This window comes from Syngnathus floridae, chromosome 12, assembly GCF_059516105.1.
Source record: "Syngnathus floridae isolate MCC-2025c chromosome 12, RoL_Sflo_1.0, whole genome shotgun sequence".
NCBI classification, from domain to species: Eukaryota; Metazoa; Chordata; class Actinopteri; order Syngnathiformes; family Syngnathidae; genus Syngnathus; species Syngnathus floridae.
The window spans coordinates 6958077-6979707 of record NC_142424.1 but is presented as its reverse complement, the minus strand read 5'-3'; the positions used below and the strand labels follow the sequence as shown (position 1 = coordinate 6979707).

At 38.8% G+C, this 21631-nt stretch overlaps 1 protein-coding gene and 1 long non-coding RNA gene across 3 annotated transcripts in view; one reads left to right on the top strand and one right to left on the bottom strand.

Moving 5' to 3' along the window:
- Positions 1 to 13849, top strand: part of LOC148389880 (uncharacterized) — a 42242-nt gene extending 28393 nt beyond the window's left edge. Inside the window, exons 3-4 of the long non-coding RNA XR_015861560.1 lie at positions 2597 to 2631; positions 13363 to 13849. This is a non-coding gene — a long non-coding RNA (uncharacterized LOC148389880). The remainder of the gene's footprint in view (positions 1 to 2596; positions 2632 to 13362) is intronic.
- Positions 1 to 21631, bottom strand: part of brinp1 (BMP/retinoic acid inducible neural specific 1) — a 119988-nt gene that overhangs the window by 77122 nt on the left and 21235 nt on the right. For both annotated transcript variants that reach the window (XM_088391188.1, XM_088391190.1), the window contains exons 2-3: positions 17521 to 17692; positions 7257 to 7443 (exon numbers count right to left, since the gene is read on the bottom strand). The gene's annotated coding sequence lies outside the window, so the exon portion shown is untranslated. The remainder of the gene's footprint in view (positions 1 to 7256; positions 7444 to 17520; positions 17693 to 21631) is intronic.

Here is a 21631-nt window from a genome sequence, read left to right as displayed (position 1 = left end):
ACAAGGACATCATTAAGAGCTGATGACGTTGGACTATCAAGAAAAAATGTAACGTCGCTCTAAGGGAAAGGATTATTTTTTCAAGTGACGACTCTCAGAAAACAAATGAGCCTTTACGTTTCCTAAGTTCTCAGAAAAATATGACTTTTACAATAACACACAACTAAGTAGGAACATAACGTGTACAAAGAACACCACTTTTATATTCTTCTGTTCACGTGGTATGGTAGGTGCTGCTGTTTTGGTTAGCAACATTCTTTACATGAACTCAGCAGTTAATTTTTTGAGGTCCAAAATGTTTTTTTTTTTTTCTGAGGGGTAAAGGGAAGCGTCAATTTATGATTTATTTTTGTCCAGCTGTTCATGGCCTGCCGTTGGGATTTTAGAGGTCCCATATGTTCCCCTTAAAAATCATTGCACAAAGCCAGTGGGGCTTTTGAAGTCATGTAATTGCACTCAACTTTTATCCTGTGTCAAATTCCATTCCTCCTTCGGGCTCAAACTTCCCCCAACACTCTCCATCTCTGTCACCCCAATTTCCCCTGAAATACAATTCAAACACTTCAGACTCGTAATAGGTGTGCTACATGATGACCATGTGTCAAGATTAAAGAATGGCTACTCCCCATCCTGACGGGAGAAAATAGCATTCCTATAATTACTGATAAAACCGGCGCACTTCCTGCTTCCTCCCTGTTCGCCTGGCCTTCGTGTCAATGTGCAAGGCTGAGTGATTTAAGCTGAAAATGGCCCAGCTTCCTTGGCACTGCTGATATTGCAGTTTAGTTGAGGGAATTCAGGGCCAATTGACCAGCTTTTATTCACCTTCCAATTGCCGTCTCCTTTGAAGTGAGACCACGCCGTACACGAGCCGGGCCGCCTCTTACCAAGAGGAGCTCGCTCCGCAACAAATCTCGTTGATAGTACACGTCTCTGAACATTCAGTACAGCTTCCGCCTCAACATCCTGACTGTGTTGTATAACCCGCAGTGGCTGCACAACAAAGCACAGCGGGTCTTTTTTTTTTCTCTCTCTCTCTATCTTTATGCGGAGTGCCACGAGCATGCCATGCTTTGCCAAGACCGAACTGCTGCGATTGTTTTTTTTCGTAGCCTCAACAGCCCAGGATGGAAAGCTGTGCATCCTAAATTAGAACAAGCAATTTAGAAAATATGAATGAATGAATGAATGAATGAATGAATGAATGAATGAATGAATGAATGAATGAATGAATGAATGAATGAATGAATGAGTTGGGTTAGATGGGAGGGATAATGCCTAATTTGGTTATACTCATTCACTATGAGTGAGTATTTGACCAAAGATCCTTTGTTGATTAAAATTTATAAATTAATTGCTATCACTGGTCAACAATTTATTTCTTGCAACATTTTATAATCAGCAATGAAAGTAAAAGTTTGCAGCTTAGCTTCAGCGAGCCTCAAAAGTTTGAGAAGTAACTAGGGTAGACCATCCAGCTGGCCTCCATTGTTCCGGGGAGTGGTTTTGCAGTGTATCATTGTGCTTTTTGTTATTCATAAATTCACTTATTTGCATTTTCTCTGTAGAACCGAGCCTAAATTATTTGCGGTTTTACTTCTTCTGTAGTACCCTAAGATGACACAAAATCTCAATGTCTGTCAATATAGCTCAAGCTAACAATCGACCAAAGTCTTTTCACACATTTTTAAAATGGTATACACTTGCAGTTCGGGTGCCTGTTTTCCAAATTAAAATGTAAGACATTTATTCTAAGGCTAATGAATCTGAAATGATGAAAAAAAAATGTGTGGGAGGGTCATATTTATGGTATAACTACAAATGAAACTACAGGAATTTATTTTAAAAAATGGGGGGCTAAGTACTGGAATTTTTCTGCCACTCACAGCAGAGCAAATTGCAGGAGGTCATTTTACTTTGAAGTGGAACCAAATACAGCTGACATTAGCATGATAATGTCTACTTCATCTTCCTTGTGCTTTGCCGTCTCAACTAGCTGAGCTAACATGGCGGTCCTCTGAGCTTTTGTTGAAACATGTTCATTTATTCAAGAGTTTTTTTGTTTTTTTTCCATTTTCCTAAGAGCCTGTGCAAATGCATGACTCTGCGTTTTTCCTGTTATGGTGGCTATTTTTAAATGGCAAATGGGCTCTACGTATATAATGCCATAGCGTTTTTGTACCTTTGCAACTCTAAGCGATTCATACTGCATCCTCATACCAGCAAGTGGGAGTTCAGTGTCTTGCTCAAGTACACTTCGACATTGTCACAATGGCTGGGGATCAAACCCCCAGTGCATTGAAGAACGGACCTTCGAAAAATCCGACTGAGAATGGTAGCAGCCATCTCAAATCATATTCCCACCGTGACACTCTAACCTTGACGCAGAGAATGATCACGGAGAGAAAAAGGAATTCAGCAGGGAGCCGTTTTAAATTAAGACTTCAAAATATTTTTATAATCTTGTATTAAGTCCGAAACCTGTCTCATAAATTTTCCCAAACCGCATTTATAATTCATCGCATTGGGCGTTTGCTCCATCTCCAGCCTCAAGTTCTATAACTAAAATATTCAACGCCATTTCCTTTTTTCGCAGAAACCATGCTGACAGCTGACCTCACCCTCGCTCCTGTAAGTAAACCAACTTTTATGATTCACTTTTAAATTATGCAGATGGAAAGCATATTGCTTGTCTTTCTGAGGGTTGTGTCTGAGATGGAGTCTACCCCAGCTGACTAGAAGCAAGAGGCGGGGTACACCCTAGACATATTTCTAGCATAAACAAACATTCACACTTACACCTATTGGCAATTTACGTTTTTTTAGAGTGTGGGAGGAAGGCTCAACTTGCACACAAGGCTGGAGATGAGATTCCAATCCAGGCCCTACCTATGCACTACTTTTACAAAATGTTACCTTAGAACCTTCAAAATGTATTTCATTGTTTTTCTCAAAATAATCAATCCTATCTGAGCAGTTATTTGTCGCTGTCTCACATTATTTTAATATTATATCATATCATATTATATTTTCATTTTAACGGCAGGCTGTATTTGACACTTGAGGCATATTTTTGGTTGAACTGCAAATAGTACCACTTTGAGAAGTATTTTTTATATTATAGCAAATTACCATAATAATGCAACAATCTAGTTGCTCTTGGCCCTTATTTTTATTTTTTTTAATATCAGAAAATCAAATTTGAGTGTTTTGGTCACCATGACATTTATTTCACAAGTTTAATTATGGTAATCTCATTGTTATATCAGCAAGAATAAATTGACAATTTAATACTTATTTTTTAGATTTTCATAACATTCTTCACCCTGAGCCGAGTCTTGTTTGTATGCAATAAGGCCACAACCTTCAGGTAATGTTTGCCTTCCAAACATAAGCATTTTAATTTACATCCAAAATAATGAAAAATTATATCAGTAGATCCAAAAGAGTAGAGACGGCGTACTTATTCTTAAAAAAGCAGATTTACACTTCATGATAAAGTACGAAATTAAGGTCGGGCTGTGTGCCAAGTGGGGTCGGTATTACCATAGCAACAAGCCAGGAAGTGACATGGGCTGACCACAAATGCGTATTAATTGCTATCAAATCAATGTTTCCGACAGGTTGGATGTGACAGGATGTGGTTAGTGAGCTCTAAAGATCTCATCCACATGTTGCTAATGGGAACTGCTGACATAAGTGGCAGCTTTTATTATGGCAGATTTTTAACCACGGCCTTTCTCAACATGCGCCGAGTAATTGACAAACACTCGTGTTACACGATCGGGGGTGCCCAGCTGCATTCAATTCTACGAAAAGTAAGTGATACTGCAATTCACGCTACAGTCGATAGTCAGAAAGCTGACTTGGTTACGGACACTTCCTCTCTCGTCGCCTACAAACATCAGCGCCTCTTCAGGCTGACAATAAATCCTCTCCCGTTCCCATTTCTGTCTCCCAAGTGGTTGTTTTGGGCTCACCTGTGCACAAGCTGTGAGAGATAATGATTTATCTGTGGCACACAAAAAGACGTTTTGGTTCTCCGCCTCTGGAAATGTCGTTTTAATTCAACCGTATAGTGTTTTTTACCTGGAAGGAGCTATAAGAGATAATGTGAAATGCAGAATTTAATACAGATACTTAAAGCTGCGAAGAATATGAAATATGAAAATCAGAATCCTTATCTCGAGGCGAAGTAGCATATCATCGCTGTAATTTATAGAATTCATTTCAAACTCGCCCACAAATTAAAGTAAGAATTAAAATAACCACAAACCTCTCTGGAAACGTTTCATTAAAGGGAAAAAAATTATTAAAAGCCTCACAAAAGCAAGATTAATGGCATTATTTTTACATTCCTAATTAATTGGCAACTGAGTTGATCACTGAATCAGCCACATGATCAAGGCCAAATTACAATCTCTTTAGTCTTTCTGCATTTGAAATTGTATGGGCCAGAGCCAATTAATATGTAAAAAGATCCAGCTAAAACCCAAAATCTTGCAGTCTATACCAAGTGAACGTAGCAGCCCATTAGGCTTCGACCATATTTAGTTCAGCTGGATAACAATCCAGACCAGGAAGGTTTTACATTTTGCATTAATTGAATAAGCACTATCATTGATTTTGATTGGTTGGCTAGTTGTGCACAATTCAAAATGCATTGAGAAGAACAACAGCATTTGGATTGACGTCCAGTGTACAAGATCATACGTAACAAAGTGCAACTCTTTCGATTGCAAGTTCAGGATTAATTTAAGATTTTAGAAGGGATCTGTAACAAATACAAATGCTGCTAAGAGGCGTTGCCCACTTTGAAGGGAGAATGAACAAGAGTATAGTGGCAGAAAGTGAAAGATAGAGCTCGTGGGACCACATGTGACTCTTCAGAGGAGCAATTGTGCAGTCTGGAAGCCTCAAAAATTTATAAAAATAAAATGTCTCTATTGTGATAATTTCCTGTGCCTACCCGGGCTCCCAAAAGGCTCAGTCGGCACAGACTTCAGTTTTCAAACTGCCTTTTTACTTGAATGGTGCACACAGCTGCAATTAAGTACCAGACTGAGAGTCTTTGTGGCTTAAAATTATTCATATGCAGGCAAAATTTTGAGTTCAAGTAAGTTCTTTACGCGTGAAATGTATATTAGTTCTATTTATCCTGATAGGCATATATTCTTCACTGTTTTTTGTGCGTCTATTCAAGATAGACATACCTACAAAATCTCATGTTGCTTAGTGAAAGTGGATTCTTCGTAAAAGTCCATTCTTGGGCAAAACAAAACTCTCAAAATAGTAAATTATTCTTTCTTTACGCCAATCATGACCTTTGTTCTACTCACAACGAATATGCGACAGCCTTGCTCTTCATTAAAAATGAAAATAGCTATTATTTTTATTGACTCTGTCAAAACAAAGCATTTTGGAAGCCGCTTCCACCCCATCATTTTCAAAAGATAAAACAGATAAAAGATAAAACATTAGGCCGGGGTATGAGTAATTCCAGTCTTAACTGTAGGTGACATGGCTTCAATGACTCAGCAGCTTTTTTCTTCTTTCTTCATGTCATTATGTGACCCAGTTATTTTGTCTGATATTTTTCTCAGAAGATACGGGCAGCTTTATGGTCCATGCAACTGTAAACAATTAGATTTTTATCACTGTCCATCACCAAGAGAAAATATTAAGGTCAGAGCAGTTTAGTGCAAATATTTTCTTGAAATGTGTTTTTTTTTTTTGTTGTTGTTAAAATTGGTTCAAGAATTGGCATGTGCAGGAATTTTTGTGAGCAAAAGAAAATGAATTAAATTTAGGGGCTCTGGACATGATGCCCCAAATTTCCAAAGAAATGTACTTAAATTTACTTGACAGAACATGGTTACATGCTAAAATCACAGGATTTGAACATTTTAAGTTAAAAGATTTTAATTTAATTATAAATTTAATAATTAATTAGTTATCAATTTGTCAATTAATTTTGATACTTCTGATAGGGAGAAACCATGTTGGGTGAATTAAGGGCTTATACTTTGAAGAACTCTGACTAAGTGTAAACATTTGATTACCATTTTGTGGTTTTGCCAGGATAAACCAGGCACAAGGGATCGTTCAATGCTGCCAGCTTTAGTCATACTTAGTTTTAAGCCTGAATTCACACCCTGCTGCAAAATCACCACTGACCAGTGCTGACAACATGACTTGAAAGAAACCATCCACACTGGGTCATTTAAAAGCCAAAACGCAAATACAGCTCAAAGCTAATGTTGGCATTTTCTGTGACACTGGGATCCTTGCGAACACGATTATGGCGGATTGCAAATGAAAAGGCCACCAAATCGAATGAGGCATTGCAACTATAAGGCAGCGGGGTTTTTATCTGGAGGGAGACCAAACTATAATCACAGAATGTATTTACTCTGCTGTAAATATAATGCCGTCTCATCACGATGGGAAAAAACGGAGTGGGGTGGATGTGGGGCGGGCGGGTACTCGAGTCTGGAATCGCTCCAGGGACCCATTTTTTTCCAACAGAAGCCGATTCTGTGGAGTTGATATCGGAGGATCATTAGCAGCCATCTCGCCTTGGGCCAGAAGCGTGACACCTTTAGTGGAAAAGAGCATGAGCTCCCCTCGCAGTGTGCTAGTGGAACAGCACAATCAAGGTAAACTTTTGGGTCAAACAACTTTGTAGTGACATGCCAGGTTCTACTTCAGCAAGGGATTTTTCGTAATATTAAAACTAACGCCTGGAAAATTTATTTCTCTTTTGTGGTTTTAGATTGATCCTATTGAAGTATATCTTTGAATGGGAAAACCATCCTAACATTAACCCTCATCCTGAACTCGGAGAGTGTGTATTGATCATAGATGTCCTTGGTCTGTTTTGCGTGCACAGTGAGACGTTTTGAAACTTGGTGCTGCTCACATGATTCTAAACACAAGAACATGCACACGCCACTGAGTACTAATTAGACTCTCTTGCTCACACATATATGTAAATAAACACATAAGCAACCAGCTTGGCTTTCAGCCTATTTCTAACATGATATGCATGGTTTACAGGAAGCAAGCCTTTTTCCATATCCAATAACACAGATGCGACACACGTGTGCGGAATGAAAAATCTGTCCTGGAAACACAGATACACTCAAGTCATTTGCATAAATGTTTTTTGAAACAAAATCAGCGCTCACTGCACTCCACAATAACCATGCTGACTACGCACAGATGCATACAAAGAGCTCACACGCAGTACTCACCTAAATCAGATGCTCCCCTCCGAGTCTCGGCCCCCCTGTGTGACTTGCGCGGACAACAACTTCTGCTGGAGCATCCGGTGCTCGGTGACGGCGATGCTTCTGCTGCTGCTGATGCTGGATTGCGGCTAATTGGGCAATCCTGGCAATCCTTTTCATGCTCGGGGGGAGGAAATCCAGGGCTCGGTCGCTATAGTGCACACAGAATGACAAGAAGAAAAAAGTCCGTCAGGAAGGAGCTCTCTCAGTGTATGTGTGTGTTTGAGTGTGTTACTCGCTGGGTCTATATCATTCCTGTGGCTTCCTGTCACACAGCGGCGGGCTTTGCGGTTGGAGAAGGTGTGTGTGCGTGTGATGTGGAGGGTGGGAGGGAGAGGAGGCTGGGATGCTCAGACTGGAGGCGAGAAAAAAGGGGGAGGTCCATGCAGACGGTAAAAGGGGTGGTGGGGGGGCGGACCGGATGAGGTAACCAAGGGGAGGGGTGGGTGCTTAGGGTGGATGAGGACAATAACCTTTCGGTATATGGTTGGGAATGTTGTTCTAGTACAACTGGGCACAAAAAAATCCTATTGATATCAGTTATACAGGATTACAAATATGTTGTTCCAACAATTCAAGTAGAAAAGATTAACCGCACATGAATATAAGAGTAAGTTTCAATTCCAAGTGATGAGCTGGTAGCAAATGAGTTGGAAAGAACATCTACATCTCAATTCAATGTTCCTTTTAGTCAGACAGCACCAACAGATTGCCTCAATTGCCAGTCAAACAAGATCCAAATTCAAAGGACAAGCAAACTAACTAGCTAGCATACAAAAAAAATCTGATAGTAGCAGTCTGTATGTTTGCTGCTCCCTCTCAATAGCAAGTTTAAAAGGATGGACTCAGATGCTGGACACCATTCGTACAATTTAATTGTCTGAAAACAATTCCCGCAGGGTTGACCAATTTTCAGTCAAATTCCAAAACCGCCATTTATATTTTCACTCATCACGACAGATGGATCGGCTCAAATGCGTAACAAATGAAAAAAAAGTTCTTTGTTCTCAAAAAGTTGGTGCAGGGCCATCTGAAAAGTCTGTCAAAACATTTACTTTTCAAACTGTCCATGTGTGTCCATGCTACAACACACCTGGATTCCCTTCTTGCTTGCTGAAGTCCACATTAAACTACATTTTCATACATTTTAAATTCAAGTTAGTTTTTTCACAGAAATTTTTGGTCCAACTCACGTTGTAAGGATCACTAATTAGAGATCCAGATAGCAGAAGGTGTAAGATGTTGCAGAGGCGGGTAGGAGTCACACACTCCTGTGACACGCGTGGGCTGTGTGGAGCAGCAATGCCAGCAAGAACGTCTGAACATGACACGCTTTAACAAGCCACGCACTGAGTACCAAGTCAAGAGGGAGTGGAAATGAAAAGATAGTGGCTGCTGTCCTTGGTGCTGAAGACAACTTTTGAGTGCACAAGCCACAACATTAGGTACACCTGAATGAAGAGCTAAATTATTCTCCCTCGGCTCACATATCTTTTTGAAATCAATCCAGCCATGGGCCAATACGACATTGTGAAGTACTATAATGCAGAATCTTACATTTTAAATCCAAAATGGCATCTCAAGTAGGTTTGTTAAGCACTGTAATGTCTCAGAGTTTGCAAAGGTTTACCTTGACAGAACATTTCTTTCAGCAATCAAATTAGCGTGGAGTTTCTTCTCGTGTTGACAGCAGTTAAAATAAAAATCAATGAGACACTCGAATAACTGGAATTTGCAGCGTTAGATAAAGCTACCCATAACTGACATTGATTTCAAATGTTATCAAGTCCAACCCCACCAGCAGAGCAAAACACATTTCAAATACTGTCTGCCGTGAAGATTTCACAGCATTATGCTGAACATGCAGAGATGTGAATTTCTCGTGAGTGATTTATGAGCAGAATATGTATCATTAATTAGATGCGTAATGGTATGCATGCAACTAGCTCTTAAATCTAGTTTATTAATCTTCTCAAAAAAAAAAAAAATCTTGCCTTGGATGTTAAGCTTGGGTGGTCAAAATGTATTTTTCATTAATCGATGCTACAAGTTCACTCGTGAGGGTATTCGTTAATTAATTCATAATTTATTCCCATCATTAATATTCATAATGTGTCCATATCTAGGTTTCAACATAAAGTAGAATATGGCGTATAAATATATGCTGATGTAAGCAATATTTGTTTGACCAAGACAAATATCAAAAACATTTAAATAAGAATCTCAGGTCCCACAAAAATTACTTGGATTGTTTATTTGTAATTTTTAAGGCTTTCTCGACAGCATCAATGCTAATAAGGATCATTCATTTTCAGCTTCTTGCAGACATGTACTGCTGTTTTGATTAATAAAATATAGGGCAATATTTCTGAGGTTTATAAGGTTGTGGAGTTATTTAAAATATTGATTATATTTTCAACTTTTTTAATTAGAAGCCAGAGAATAGGTACACTGAAAAGTTTTGTTCTATTTATTATGCACATGCAACATAAAAATATGAATTTACGGCATATGTGGACAAGGTTTATCGTTAATATGTGTCGATTTGTCATTTTGATATAAAAAAATAAACATGTATCAGTTTTGCATTTTTATTTCCTAATTACATTCCATTGCAGTTCTCTCGGGCAGCTGTCCGTTGTCCAACTCTTTTTATGCACCATGGACCGATTTCACATCAGAATATAATTTGACGGACCATTGAAGCCGTGGCGCAGCGACAGACCTGACCGTCTCGCCAGCAGTTCTCCTGTGAAGAGTTCAGCTACTGTCTCATGGAGAATTGATTCTTGTGACTTGACAAAGTTAACAGGGAAAACTCCAGTAGGTAAAGCGCCACATGCTGCTTCACCAAGTCTAAAGATTTATTCTTTATCCAATCACATTTCAGCCTGCTCTGGTAGAATTTCCTTCTATTTGCATTTCCAAACAAGCAAGCCCTTTGACGAACATCACCCACACACACGACTATTCAAAGTGGCCGGCACGTTTGCAGTTTGTTGCTATTGTTTAACTTACGCACACACTGCTATGCCAAAAGCCCAGAAGTCAAACCGCCTACGTCTTCCTCCACAAAACTACACAGCTAGTTCACTTCTTTGACTTTTTTTTTCCAAACATTAAATAACTTACAATAATTTCCATATAAATGCATTCTAAATGTAATTCCATTAAATGTAATAGACTTACAACAGGGCTGAGCAAGCCTGAGTAGTTTTCCATCACTTTTATATCCGGCACTCTGCGACCAAGCGTTACATTCCTGTTTATCCTCCACATTTAAACGGCCAATATTACTTTTAATGACGCCATCTTTAAGGTGACGGATGCAGTCATTTGTGCACGCCTTTCTTTGCAAAGCCGACCATCCGTTTCGGTTGACGGAGTTCTTGGGGTGTCAAAGGCAGGCGAACATTCCAAAAAGTTGATGTTTTAAACTAAAAACTGGTGGTTGACAAAGTCTGTTTCAAACTGTAAATGTATTTATAGCAACATTGATGTACGAATGAGCCATTTAAAATGGCAATATGCTTTTAGAATTATGTATCTAGAGGAAGGTGTTTTATAACATTATAAAGCACGTAGCTGTTTAAAATAACTGATTGATTGATCGATCTTCAGATCCTTGTGATGTAAAGTAAAATATGACGCAAAGCTCGACATAAGTGGTTCAGTCACTGTTCGCGACAATTTATGTACGTTGCCCCACAAAGGTCAGCATTTACTTTTAAACCACTTGTATGGCATGTATTTATTTTTATCAAATTTTAAAGACAACATACTTATTGATAGAAATATCTACAGCAGTCTAAGATTTTTAGCTATTTAAAAGTATTTTTTTCAAACCCTTCTATATAAACCTATCAGAATACAGTTTTAATTTTAGTCATTATTACTGTCATTTTACACTTTATTTTTGCCTCGTATTTATTTTATAATGATACATTTAGTATTCTTTTCATTGCTTAAGTGAACTTTTAATTTAACAATCCCAAATCATAAGACTAAAATAAGTGAATACTTTTCTGTTTTTCCCTCTCTCTGCTCATATACACTCAATGGTCCACTTGTGCGAGACTGGCAGAGGAAGCTGGCGAGTCCTGTGCAGCATTAAAGCCAATGAGGCTAAATGGACAAATGGTGTCATTACTGAGTCATTAGAGCTCGGAGACGGTGTTGAAACGTGACAATTTGACTTTGCTTATCACCCACGTCGAATATTCCAGGGATCCTGGCATTTCATATCAGTCCATTTCTCATGCATATCCATGTATTGCGCTCATTTGGAGCCAATATTCGATTATACTTCATCATCATTGGATTCGCATTAGAAGGAGTGGCGGCTATGACAACATTCGATATGATTGGGTTTTAATTTCTCTACTGAAAAGGGTTTTGGCGTGAAGAATTCAAAAGCATATAGTTGAGGTTGGAAGGGTGTGTAAACATGTTCATGCATTCAAGAGCCAAACATCCATCATTGCTGCAGGCGCTATCAACACCTGTCAAAGTGTTTATGTGTATGTTGGCACTTGAAAAGGTTTTCCTGCAGCTCAGGATAGACTATAAGCGACAAGGGAAAGGGGGTCCAAAAATATATACTATATTTATTTCTTTTATCTTTATTGCTCTGTAATGGACCGGAACTGAATTTAGGAGCCACATTTCCTCATATAGTGGCCCAGAAAATGAAGGATGAGATTTTACTCAACAAAAGTCGGCATGGTCAATTGTCTAAGGCTTTGGTGATGTGCAGTGCTGTATTTTTAGAATTATGGCCAAAAAGTCGAACCTTGGATTCAACAATAATCTGTTTTGGAGATTTTAATGAGAGATCTAAAGTGGGCCGATATCTGAGCACCTGCAAATGGCATTAAATCTGACTTTCGAGAGAGGTAAAGTAAATTTGGGGCATTTTTGAGGACACAAATGTTGAGATGACGTTGAGAAGCCACTATATTTCTAAATAATCCAAATTTAAATGAATAAATAGATTTTACTCGAGTAAGCCACAAATAAGTATTTTGTCCGTCCATCCATGGAAGTATTTTTGTACTAATCTAAAAACATTGCCTTTTGTCTGACTTTTCCTTCAAACTTTAGCCATAACTCATCTACAAAAATCCAGTTCCCAGCCAACTTTTAGTTCGTAACAACACTTCTCTGCCCAAAGCGGAAAACCACAACATAATAATTATTATAACTTATAACTTTCATACAAACTTTGGAGCACACCAAGAAACAAGTCTTTTTTTTTTTTGCCAGTCCATCATGGTTGCCAAGTGTTGTGTGCAAAGCACAAAGTCACATACATCAAATTCCCTCATCATTTCTAGTTAGGTGAATTAACGAGGCATAATACTAATTTACATAACACAAGTTTCTAAATACAGCTTTTATGTATTAAAAACCGTTAAATATGAACATATGATGTGGCAACAGGAGTTACTAAAAGTGATGTAGGAGCTTCACAATAAGTTTGGCCTCACGGTTTTTTGACACCCAGCCAGTTGGTCAGGCTGATGTTGAAACATTCACATCAACACATTTAGAAGTTGAGTATTCTCTGACGTTGATAGTTTGCTTGCTCTTGTCCAAATCAATTGATGCGTCTTAAATATTTATTTGGTTTCTTTTCAAGTTGGATAAATTCCAAGAAAACCAAAATAAAATACAGCTCAATCCACTTTGCCTCATTGTATTCAAAGTGAAATCAATTGACAGAATTCAATAAATTGTTTGGCAGGCTACATCTTTAATGACACAGCTGCAATTTTTTATTTTTTTTTATTTTACTATTTTTTTGCAACAAAGTGTTCCATCTTGCATCAATAGCTTCAAGAAACGATTGACAGCCATTCGCTAACACTTTTCAGAATTCTAAACAATTAATAGATATTTTTCAAATAGGACAAACAGAAAGAAAAATAATTATTTTTAAGCTTTTGAAGCAAGCACACTAGACCTCTTTTTTTGAACAGACGTCCTTGATGTTTCCCTGAATTTGTGAGTTGGAGTGCTCATAAGCTAAATGTCTACTGAATTAATTTGTATTATGTTCCCTTTGCAGGAATAGAACACGGTCGTGAACTGAGCGCCCCTGTACCCCACCCTACTGTGAACCACAGGCCTTCAGTACATTAGAAATTTAACAACTGGGACAAAGTGCCGTACAATTTCAGCGACTGAATCAATCTGTAATGATCACACTTTTACCTTGAGGCGATCCTTCCTCCCAGCTGGCCGCAGTAGCATAAAGCCCATCACTAGATTGACAGGCCCTTAATGGCGGATCTCCGAGGCCCAGGCCACGAAGGTGTCTCTACCCAGTGTTAATCCATGTTGTCTCGGGAAGCCCGTGACATTGTAACCGGACCTTTTCGCTGCGGCGGCGACGAGGGAGAAGACAGATGTCCAAATAGCCCAAAGGTTCATCACTCACAAGGATTTGTTTGTTGCGCAAGGGTCGAGGAGGGGCAAAGCGCGGATGAGTAAAGATGGCACCCTTCTAGCATCTTTGCTCCTCTAATGAAAAACAAACTCATTCGAAGGGGGCCCAGTGAGTAATGACGGCCAACAGCCAGATCTTGAACTTTTTTTGAAGTATTGCCTTACTTCTGAGGTTGACCCATTGTTTTGTCAATGTCAAGAGTCTTCTCGCATTAAAGCTACAAACAGAAATGTTTGCTAAATCTCATCACTGTCTATTGGAAACCCCGCATGTCCAAATATGGCCAATTTCATATTCATTTTCATATCCACCAAAATTTTAATGAGGAAGAAGCTCTCTTGTAAATGGATCGATGGACTGAGAGAGACATTTATTTTTCCCCTCCACTGCCTGTCAACCAATCAAGGTACTGTGGTGTGTCTTCCGACCTTTAGGTACCTCATCCCTATTGTGATTACCACAGTAGCAGGGTGCCAAAACAAAGAAAAATAATAATTTAATAAACTGAATGAGCATTCACATAGTGGATGTAAAACAGAATGTGTTTTGCATAGTAACAATCATATTTTAATGAGAAAAATGCTATTTTTCCTACTGTGCGCGGTCCAGTAATCACATTTGAACATACAGATGCAATTTGCATAGCAATGTGCCAAACACATCAATTAAAAGAGAGTCAGCTTTATCTTGCAGCCACTTTTAAATTTCCATTGTTATTGTTGTTCTATAACATCTCCCATTCACAAATCTTTTAATTACATCACTTCACAATTTTAGTGCTTATCTAAAAAGGCTTTCTTTATGCAGCACAGCTAGCACAAAATAATATGGGGAAACAAAAATAAACTCCCTATTCTTCATTTCAAGCTCTCAATCTGCACGCTATATTTTCCACCTAATTGTCCAATGGCCAGATGCACGCTTCAAGCTAATTTGTAAACGTTTGTCATGAGGGGCAATCGCTCATGGTGCTGGTGTTTACCAAAATGACATAACTCATGCTAAATGTATCAGCGGCCTGGCAAAATCCCAGCACAGGCAGGTGTTGAGGGAGGGGGATATGAAGGGGCGGGGGTCGCACTAACTCGAGATCGGTCTTATGACCGAAGAGCTACGGAGCGGCAGCTGCTATCGACAATCGACTGAAATCGGAGTACTTCCACTAGAGATAACGCGTGCTGAGCCAATCGCGTGCGCTCAATCGTAAACAAGCCGACAAAGGCCACACTTCACAGACGTGATGAATCCCCACGGATACAACGTTTTGAGGCGGAACGGCACAAACAGCTTATGTTAATGTTTACGTCGTTATCGCCGATTATCTGCTCGAGCTACCGTGTATGTTGACCGTGGACCTGCCTGCTGTCAGGAGAGATAAAACTGTGATTATTTCACGTTTAAAAGAATTGGCCACTGAATTAGCTGGGTACTCCATTGTTTTTACAACTATCACCTAATGGCTCACGATAAGGCGCAGGCACACATGCTGACAATCGGGCCGCATTTGAGTGGATGCCGTGATTGTGTGAAACAATAGCCAATTACAAAGCTCACTGAAGCTTTTGCTCTTGTCGAGCACAAATTGAGGAGCAACTGGTAAGGCTGATTGTTTGTATACCGTGTCTCAAAAGTCTTTTACCATGAGCTAAATGAAAAGGAGAAGCACTTTCACCTGCAGCCTGTAGTGTAACTTCTATTTCTTCTCGTGTACCACTCTTTGTTCTTCTCTGCATTTTCTGGCAGTCTGGATGCCTCGTGGCACCATGCTGCCTCTTACAGATCAGTCTTGATATAACAAATATCTGTCCAGAAACTTTTAGTTAATTCCTCAAAAAAAAAAATGTGTGGCCAAAATGTAGTGTATCCACAAGATGCGGTATAGACGGTCTTCTAAATACTATCATGGAAGCTGCTGACGAACTCACACTAAACCCGACAAGCCTCATGATCAACGACATACCATTGTTTATGTTGTTGGCATACAAGGATAATCTCGGACAATAAACCACACGCTGCTATGCCAATTCAAAAGACAAAAGATATAATCTGGTCACATGGAGCAGCTTGTGCTGGTGTATTTCCATCTCAAAATTTCTGTGCAAAATTATTTAGTATTATTATTATTATTACTGCTAGGTTCTTGCTTTAGGAATTAATTTTGTTAGGCACTCCTATTGGATCACCTGTCTTTATAGAAACACATCTTTAGACTAAGCCTTTCAAAATCCACAAAGGCAAGATCGTAGACTTCTGATTTTCATCAACAAGCTCAGAGTTTAAGGACAAGGAGTACTTTTTTTTTCTTGTAGCTATAAAAAAAAAAAAAAAATCCCTCCGCATGTGCTGTTGCACCAAGCGCTCTGCATGTGGTTGGCGTATTTCTAATTTCCCTTCTGGCACAAAAGGTAGCACAGCGTGAGTGCATGTCATGTAACATCATTGAGCAAAGCACATATAAATACAAGTTTAAGAAGCTCCTTGGGAACATATGAAAGCTGGCTGAAACGTCAAAAGGTTTGACTAATAATGTTAGAATGGAATGCTACTTGACTTAAGTACTGCCTCCATCACTGATAATATTGTCAACATCTTTCTTAAAGTTGTGTACTTTCAATGGGCCTAGAGTATAGTTGAGATTAAAGTAGAAAACTAAAATAAAGGTCAAATAAAAATATATTGTGTATTGTGTGGAAGGGGAAAATGCTTTTCTATGATTAAAGAGAGAAAAAAGTTTTATATTCAAGAATAATGTTGGTATATCTATGCTAGGTATCCAAAGAAAAGTGCTTGGCTCAGACGGATGCCTCACCTAAGTGGGCGGATTGTGAAATACACTTTAAATAGTTTTTTGTCCAGAGGAAATACTTCATATAACTCAAAAGACTACACCTTTTTCTCTCTTATTGTTCAATTTAATTATTAAAAATATCTTTAAGAGGAAGTATATTGTAATACATTATAATGTTTGTAATTGAATAATTAAAAAGTAGACAAACTGGACATGAATTTGTGATCCTTGTTGGCTTTAAGGTGCAATTTCTTATGTGAACTTTTTAATTGTCTAATTTTTATTCTAGAGAGTGTTCTCGCCCTATTGTTTCTTTGTTTGTTTTTTTGTTTGTTTGGCTGCACAGAAAATAATCCGCAGATGCAATATTAATAAAGAAAGCTCTCAAAGCAATTATTGAGTAGGAATCCTGTGACAAGGAGACAGCAGCTGAAAACTACAAGATGGCTTCATTACACCGTTTGCTTCAAACTGACTTTTTATTCCTTGTCTCTGCCACCTTTCTAAAAATGATCCACCCTCTTTTATCCCTTTGTGGGATTTTTTTTTTTCTTTTTTAATGAGCGTTCGTAACGTTTGTAATCATTATTTAATGTGTTTTTGTATTTCAGTGTTCCTGAGCTCAGGGCACTTTGTGAAATATATCCCACTTGTGATACTTTGTTTCTCCGCGCCTTCATGATCGTTTAATCCTTTGACAATTAATGTCGTTCGTTGAAACCCTGTAAATTTTGTTTGCAGAGCAACCAGGCTTGATAAGTCAGCGCTTTAATAAGGATGTGATTTAAGTTGTGATATTTTAATTACTTGCTGTTAAGGTCGGGAGATGTGAGAAGGACAGACGTTGAGTGTTCAGTACAATTTAAAACATGGCCTCAAGTACGGTTTCATTATTTTTTAAAGAGTAAAAGAAACGTTGGATTTTCTTTACATCTTTGCATCAGTGACATTCCTGAGTCCTTAAAGGTGGAAAAAAAAAGAGTTTCTACCTGAAAAGTGCTTCAAGATGATGTGCTCTCACTTCGATTCATGTCGTTGGCAGTGGAGAGCAATTCAATTACTTTTATTGGCGAGGTTTGATTTCTTCCTCAGTTATGTGAGCTGTTGCCATATTTTGTGTAGCCAGCACGACTGAGTCAGCACACAGCCAAACAATGGGACCTAGAAAATAAAAACAATAAATTGAATGCTCGAGGCCAATCGAAAATAGTTGCAACGTATATGGATTATAAATCAAACACTTAAGTCATGATTCGAACAAAAGATACGCTGATTCAAAACATGAGGTACACTGAAGAATGCCAAGGAACACAAAATTTCCAAAGTCAACAATTTTGCCCCATGGTCAATCAATGAAATTAAATACATCTCTGTCAGCGTGAAACAGTCACAACTGTAAGCCCATTATTAAAATGTTTAAATATTATTTAATTATTTGGTTGCCTGTTGTATTAGAATTATGATAAAACCAACAACTGACCATTTAATAATAACGTGACATGTCCACATCGGACTTGTACTACGTCACATTGTGCTACTGTTCTTTTTCCATCATTCTATCACTCCCTTGGCATAACATAAAATGAATAAAGCATAAATATTGACATTTCATTGTGACAGCTGCAAACCGCAACGTTCCTCAACAGAACCCATCCGCCACCGCCTCGTCCTCCCTGAGGCGGATGCAGACGTAGACAAACAAATACACACACACAAACACACACACACAGAGAGGCAAACAGAAGACTGTTGAAAGGGTATACAGTGTTGAGAGCGACACTCAACTCAAAATAGGTGACTGTCACAAAGAGACGTTTGAGCTGTTGCTGACGGCTTGAGAGGCAGAAAAACACAGTGTAGTCATAAACCTCAACAACGGGACAACCTCATACAGTATGAACACAAAAATGCTGAAGGTTATCGGCAGTGCGGTCAAAATGGCTAAAGAATTCAATGAGTCATGAATCAAACACAAAATCTAGCTGTATATTTGTGGTCTCAGCAACTACCAGCATTAAAGCTAACCCATCCAGCGTTTGTCGTGTGCGTAATACTCAATTAGTAGAAAAACTGACCAAGCAATGCGTCTGCTTAATACGTTTTCAAATAAAACAATATCTGGCTGTTTGTTGCCACCATAGTTCTTGCTTGTGTACACCAAAACAATCCAGAGTAGGCATATTTAAATCGTTCCATCACGCAAACATCTTTACGAACAGGGTCTCTTAAGTCAAAGACTGATTCTTTCATTTATTTATTTTTTATCCTTCAAGGCTTCCATACTCCAATATGTGCAACCTATGAGGCATCGTTTTCATCAAACTGCAATTTTTAAGACAGCGGACAGGTTCCACTTTACTGGATGAATAATTAATGTTAAACTATGTGCCATTGTGGTCCTAAAAGGAAACCTGTTTGGATTTTTGCCTGAGGCTCTTTTAATCAGAGTTGCTCCGTAATGTCAAACTCATCACCTCGGCCCCTGAGCATCCCTTGTGAGGTCTCCGCGATAGAGACGATGGGGGCAGTATCCTAAACGTGAGTGATGCCTCGGACGACAGCTCAATCTCATAAACGACCGGGCACGGCTTTAAGTTATTGAGCTCGGTCGACGGGAGCGCCAACGGCCAAACCACTTCATCACGCCGGCCAATCTTCCTCCCGCTCTAATGTAATTAGTGTGGATCTCCTCAGCGCCGCTTTGGTCTTGTGCTGTTTGGTAAATGTAATTAGAATAAACAAGCATTAAAATTAAAAGAAAAATGGAGGTCTAAAACAAAGTGACAAGACCGGCTTCGTTATTACCAGAGTGGTGGAAAAATCATGCACACTCCAATTATCCTTGAAGAAAGGAGATTCTATATAAGCGAGAACTTTTAAGGTGATGCTGACAACTTATTTACTAAATGTTGATGATTAGAGCACAGATGTTGTTTTTTATTTAAAATCACAGCCATCTGTTGGAAACTAAAAATCGAATGTTCACCGTAGTACAGCTGCACGGTGTCTACCAGTTGATTGAGGGCTGGTTTGAAACGGCGACAACGTATTGAAAAGAGGCAGTGAGGCTAAATCATGCGGCGGAGGCGAGATGTGGCAATTTGTACAAGGTACAGTTGCTTCAACCTCAGATTGAACCACTGGATCATTCGTCTCGCAATCATTCAAGCAAAGCAGAGACTGTTTGGAAAAGGGTAAACACTCGGGCAAAACAGTAAATAATAGTATATACCGTATTTTCCGCACTGTAAGGCGCACCTAAAAACCTTCAATTTTCTTAAAAGCCGACAGTGCGCCTTATAATTCGGTGCGCCTTATATATGGACCGATACTGAGCAACTTCAGCAGGCGTGTCCAAATATATGGATTTATATATAGACAAAGTTTTAAAATTGGCCATTCATTGAAGGTGCACCTTATAATCCGGTGCGCCTTATATTTGGACAAAGTTTTAAAATGGGCCCTTCATTGAAGGTGCGCCTTATAATCCGGTGCGCCTTATAGTGCGGAAAATACGGTAGGTACGTATATATTTGTATACACCAGCTGGTATGTTTAAAAAACTGTCAGAGACTACTTTTAGTCAAGAGCTTCATCTTGATAAAGACTGACTGCCCAGTTCTGACTTTTCTGACTATATTGGCACTCAAATCTCAGAGGCTGCCGTTGTTTGCCGCATCTGAAACACCCCCATAGCTGCCGCCTCCATCACCTCAAAAGCTGATTGGTACGCACTCATTTTTTATTTTATTTTTTTATATAACTGCCCACAAATGTATCAGCTGACAGAGCAGCGAGATGGATTTAGAGGATGACATACCGTACGTACCCTTGCGGATTCATCTACCACACAAGGTCAAGATTTTGAATCATTCGCCGCGCCCGCTGGATGAAAGGGGGGGCAATATTTGAGGGCAATCAATAAGCGTTACAAGAAGATCAAGGGAGTTGAAACGACCTACGGTCGCAGCGTGTGAAGGGGAGTGCGTGAAAAGTGTTGTGTCAAACTGTTTTGCATGAAAGGCTTGTGGGTATTCTGTTGCCATGATGCTGGAGGGAGCTACACTTTGCGAGGTTGTGTAAGCTATTAGTCACTTCATACATTATACACGCTCAAGCACAAACTCACTAATGGAGAAAAAATGTAACGCTCTGGCATATATTGAGTGAATTAAGTTTTTTTTTTTATGACGTCCTAGGGATTCGTGTACTTGGGGAAACAAGATGCAATTAGTACACTAACTGGTACGTTCGAAAGAACAATAATGATGAGTGAGTTTGTGCCTACGTAAGTGAGAAGCTAATGACAGGAAGTGTTGTTTGTTCACTAATTGGCATGTTAAGGAGTCTGACAACTTTACAGGAGGTATTTTTGCAAAATAATTACTTTATAATAAGTGACACGAACTGTGGAATCTGATACAAAGTAAATACATGGCCAGTATCGCAGATATGAAACCAAAAACCTTTTCGAAATTTCAAATATCTAAGTTTCATGACCTTTATGTGTTTTGGTGTTTTTTTTTTTTTTTTACTATTGAATAGTTAAAAGCCAAAACATCATTAAAACATAGTTAATTCATAAATAGACAATACTACTTTATTTTATTCTTTTACCAGAAAACTAATTATTATTGTTGACTCCCCTGAACAACAAATCATGCAAAACATTTAAGAAAACAATTATTTTGCAAGTGCAATGTATGTTTGGGGAATCAAATACAAAATAAAAAAAAACATTTCTCCATTTCAGTGCAAGTGTGCGCTTGTGTGCGTGCGTGCCTCAGTTCGGCGTTACAAGAGTAAACATTGTTTGGTTACAGCGTTCCGCTGGGAAATGCACACAATTTACACGGCCTAACAAGCACCGATTACGTTTGGGACCATCACCTGTTTGACTTTCCAGCTTTCTCCATTTCCAACAGAAAGCAAAAAAAGAACAATGTAAAAGCCTTTCAACAAATTCATCTTTTATGCTTTTTGTGGACGTCATACCTGCTGACATCAAACATTCCAAGTCGTCTCATGAGAAACTTCAGTTCTTGCCGAAATAATGAACAAGGTTAGATCTGCCACATGTGGAGGGTTTTTTTTAGTTAC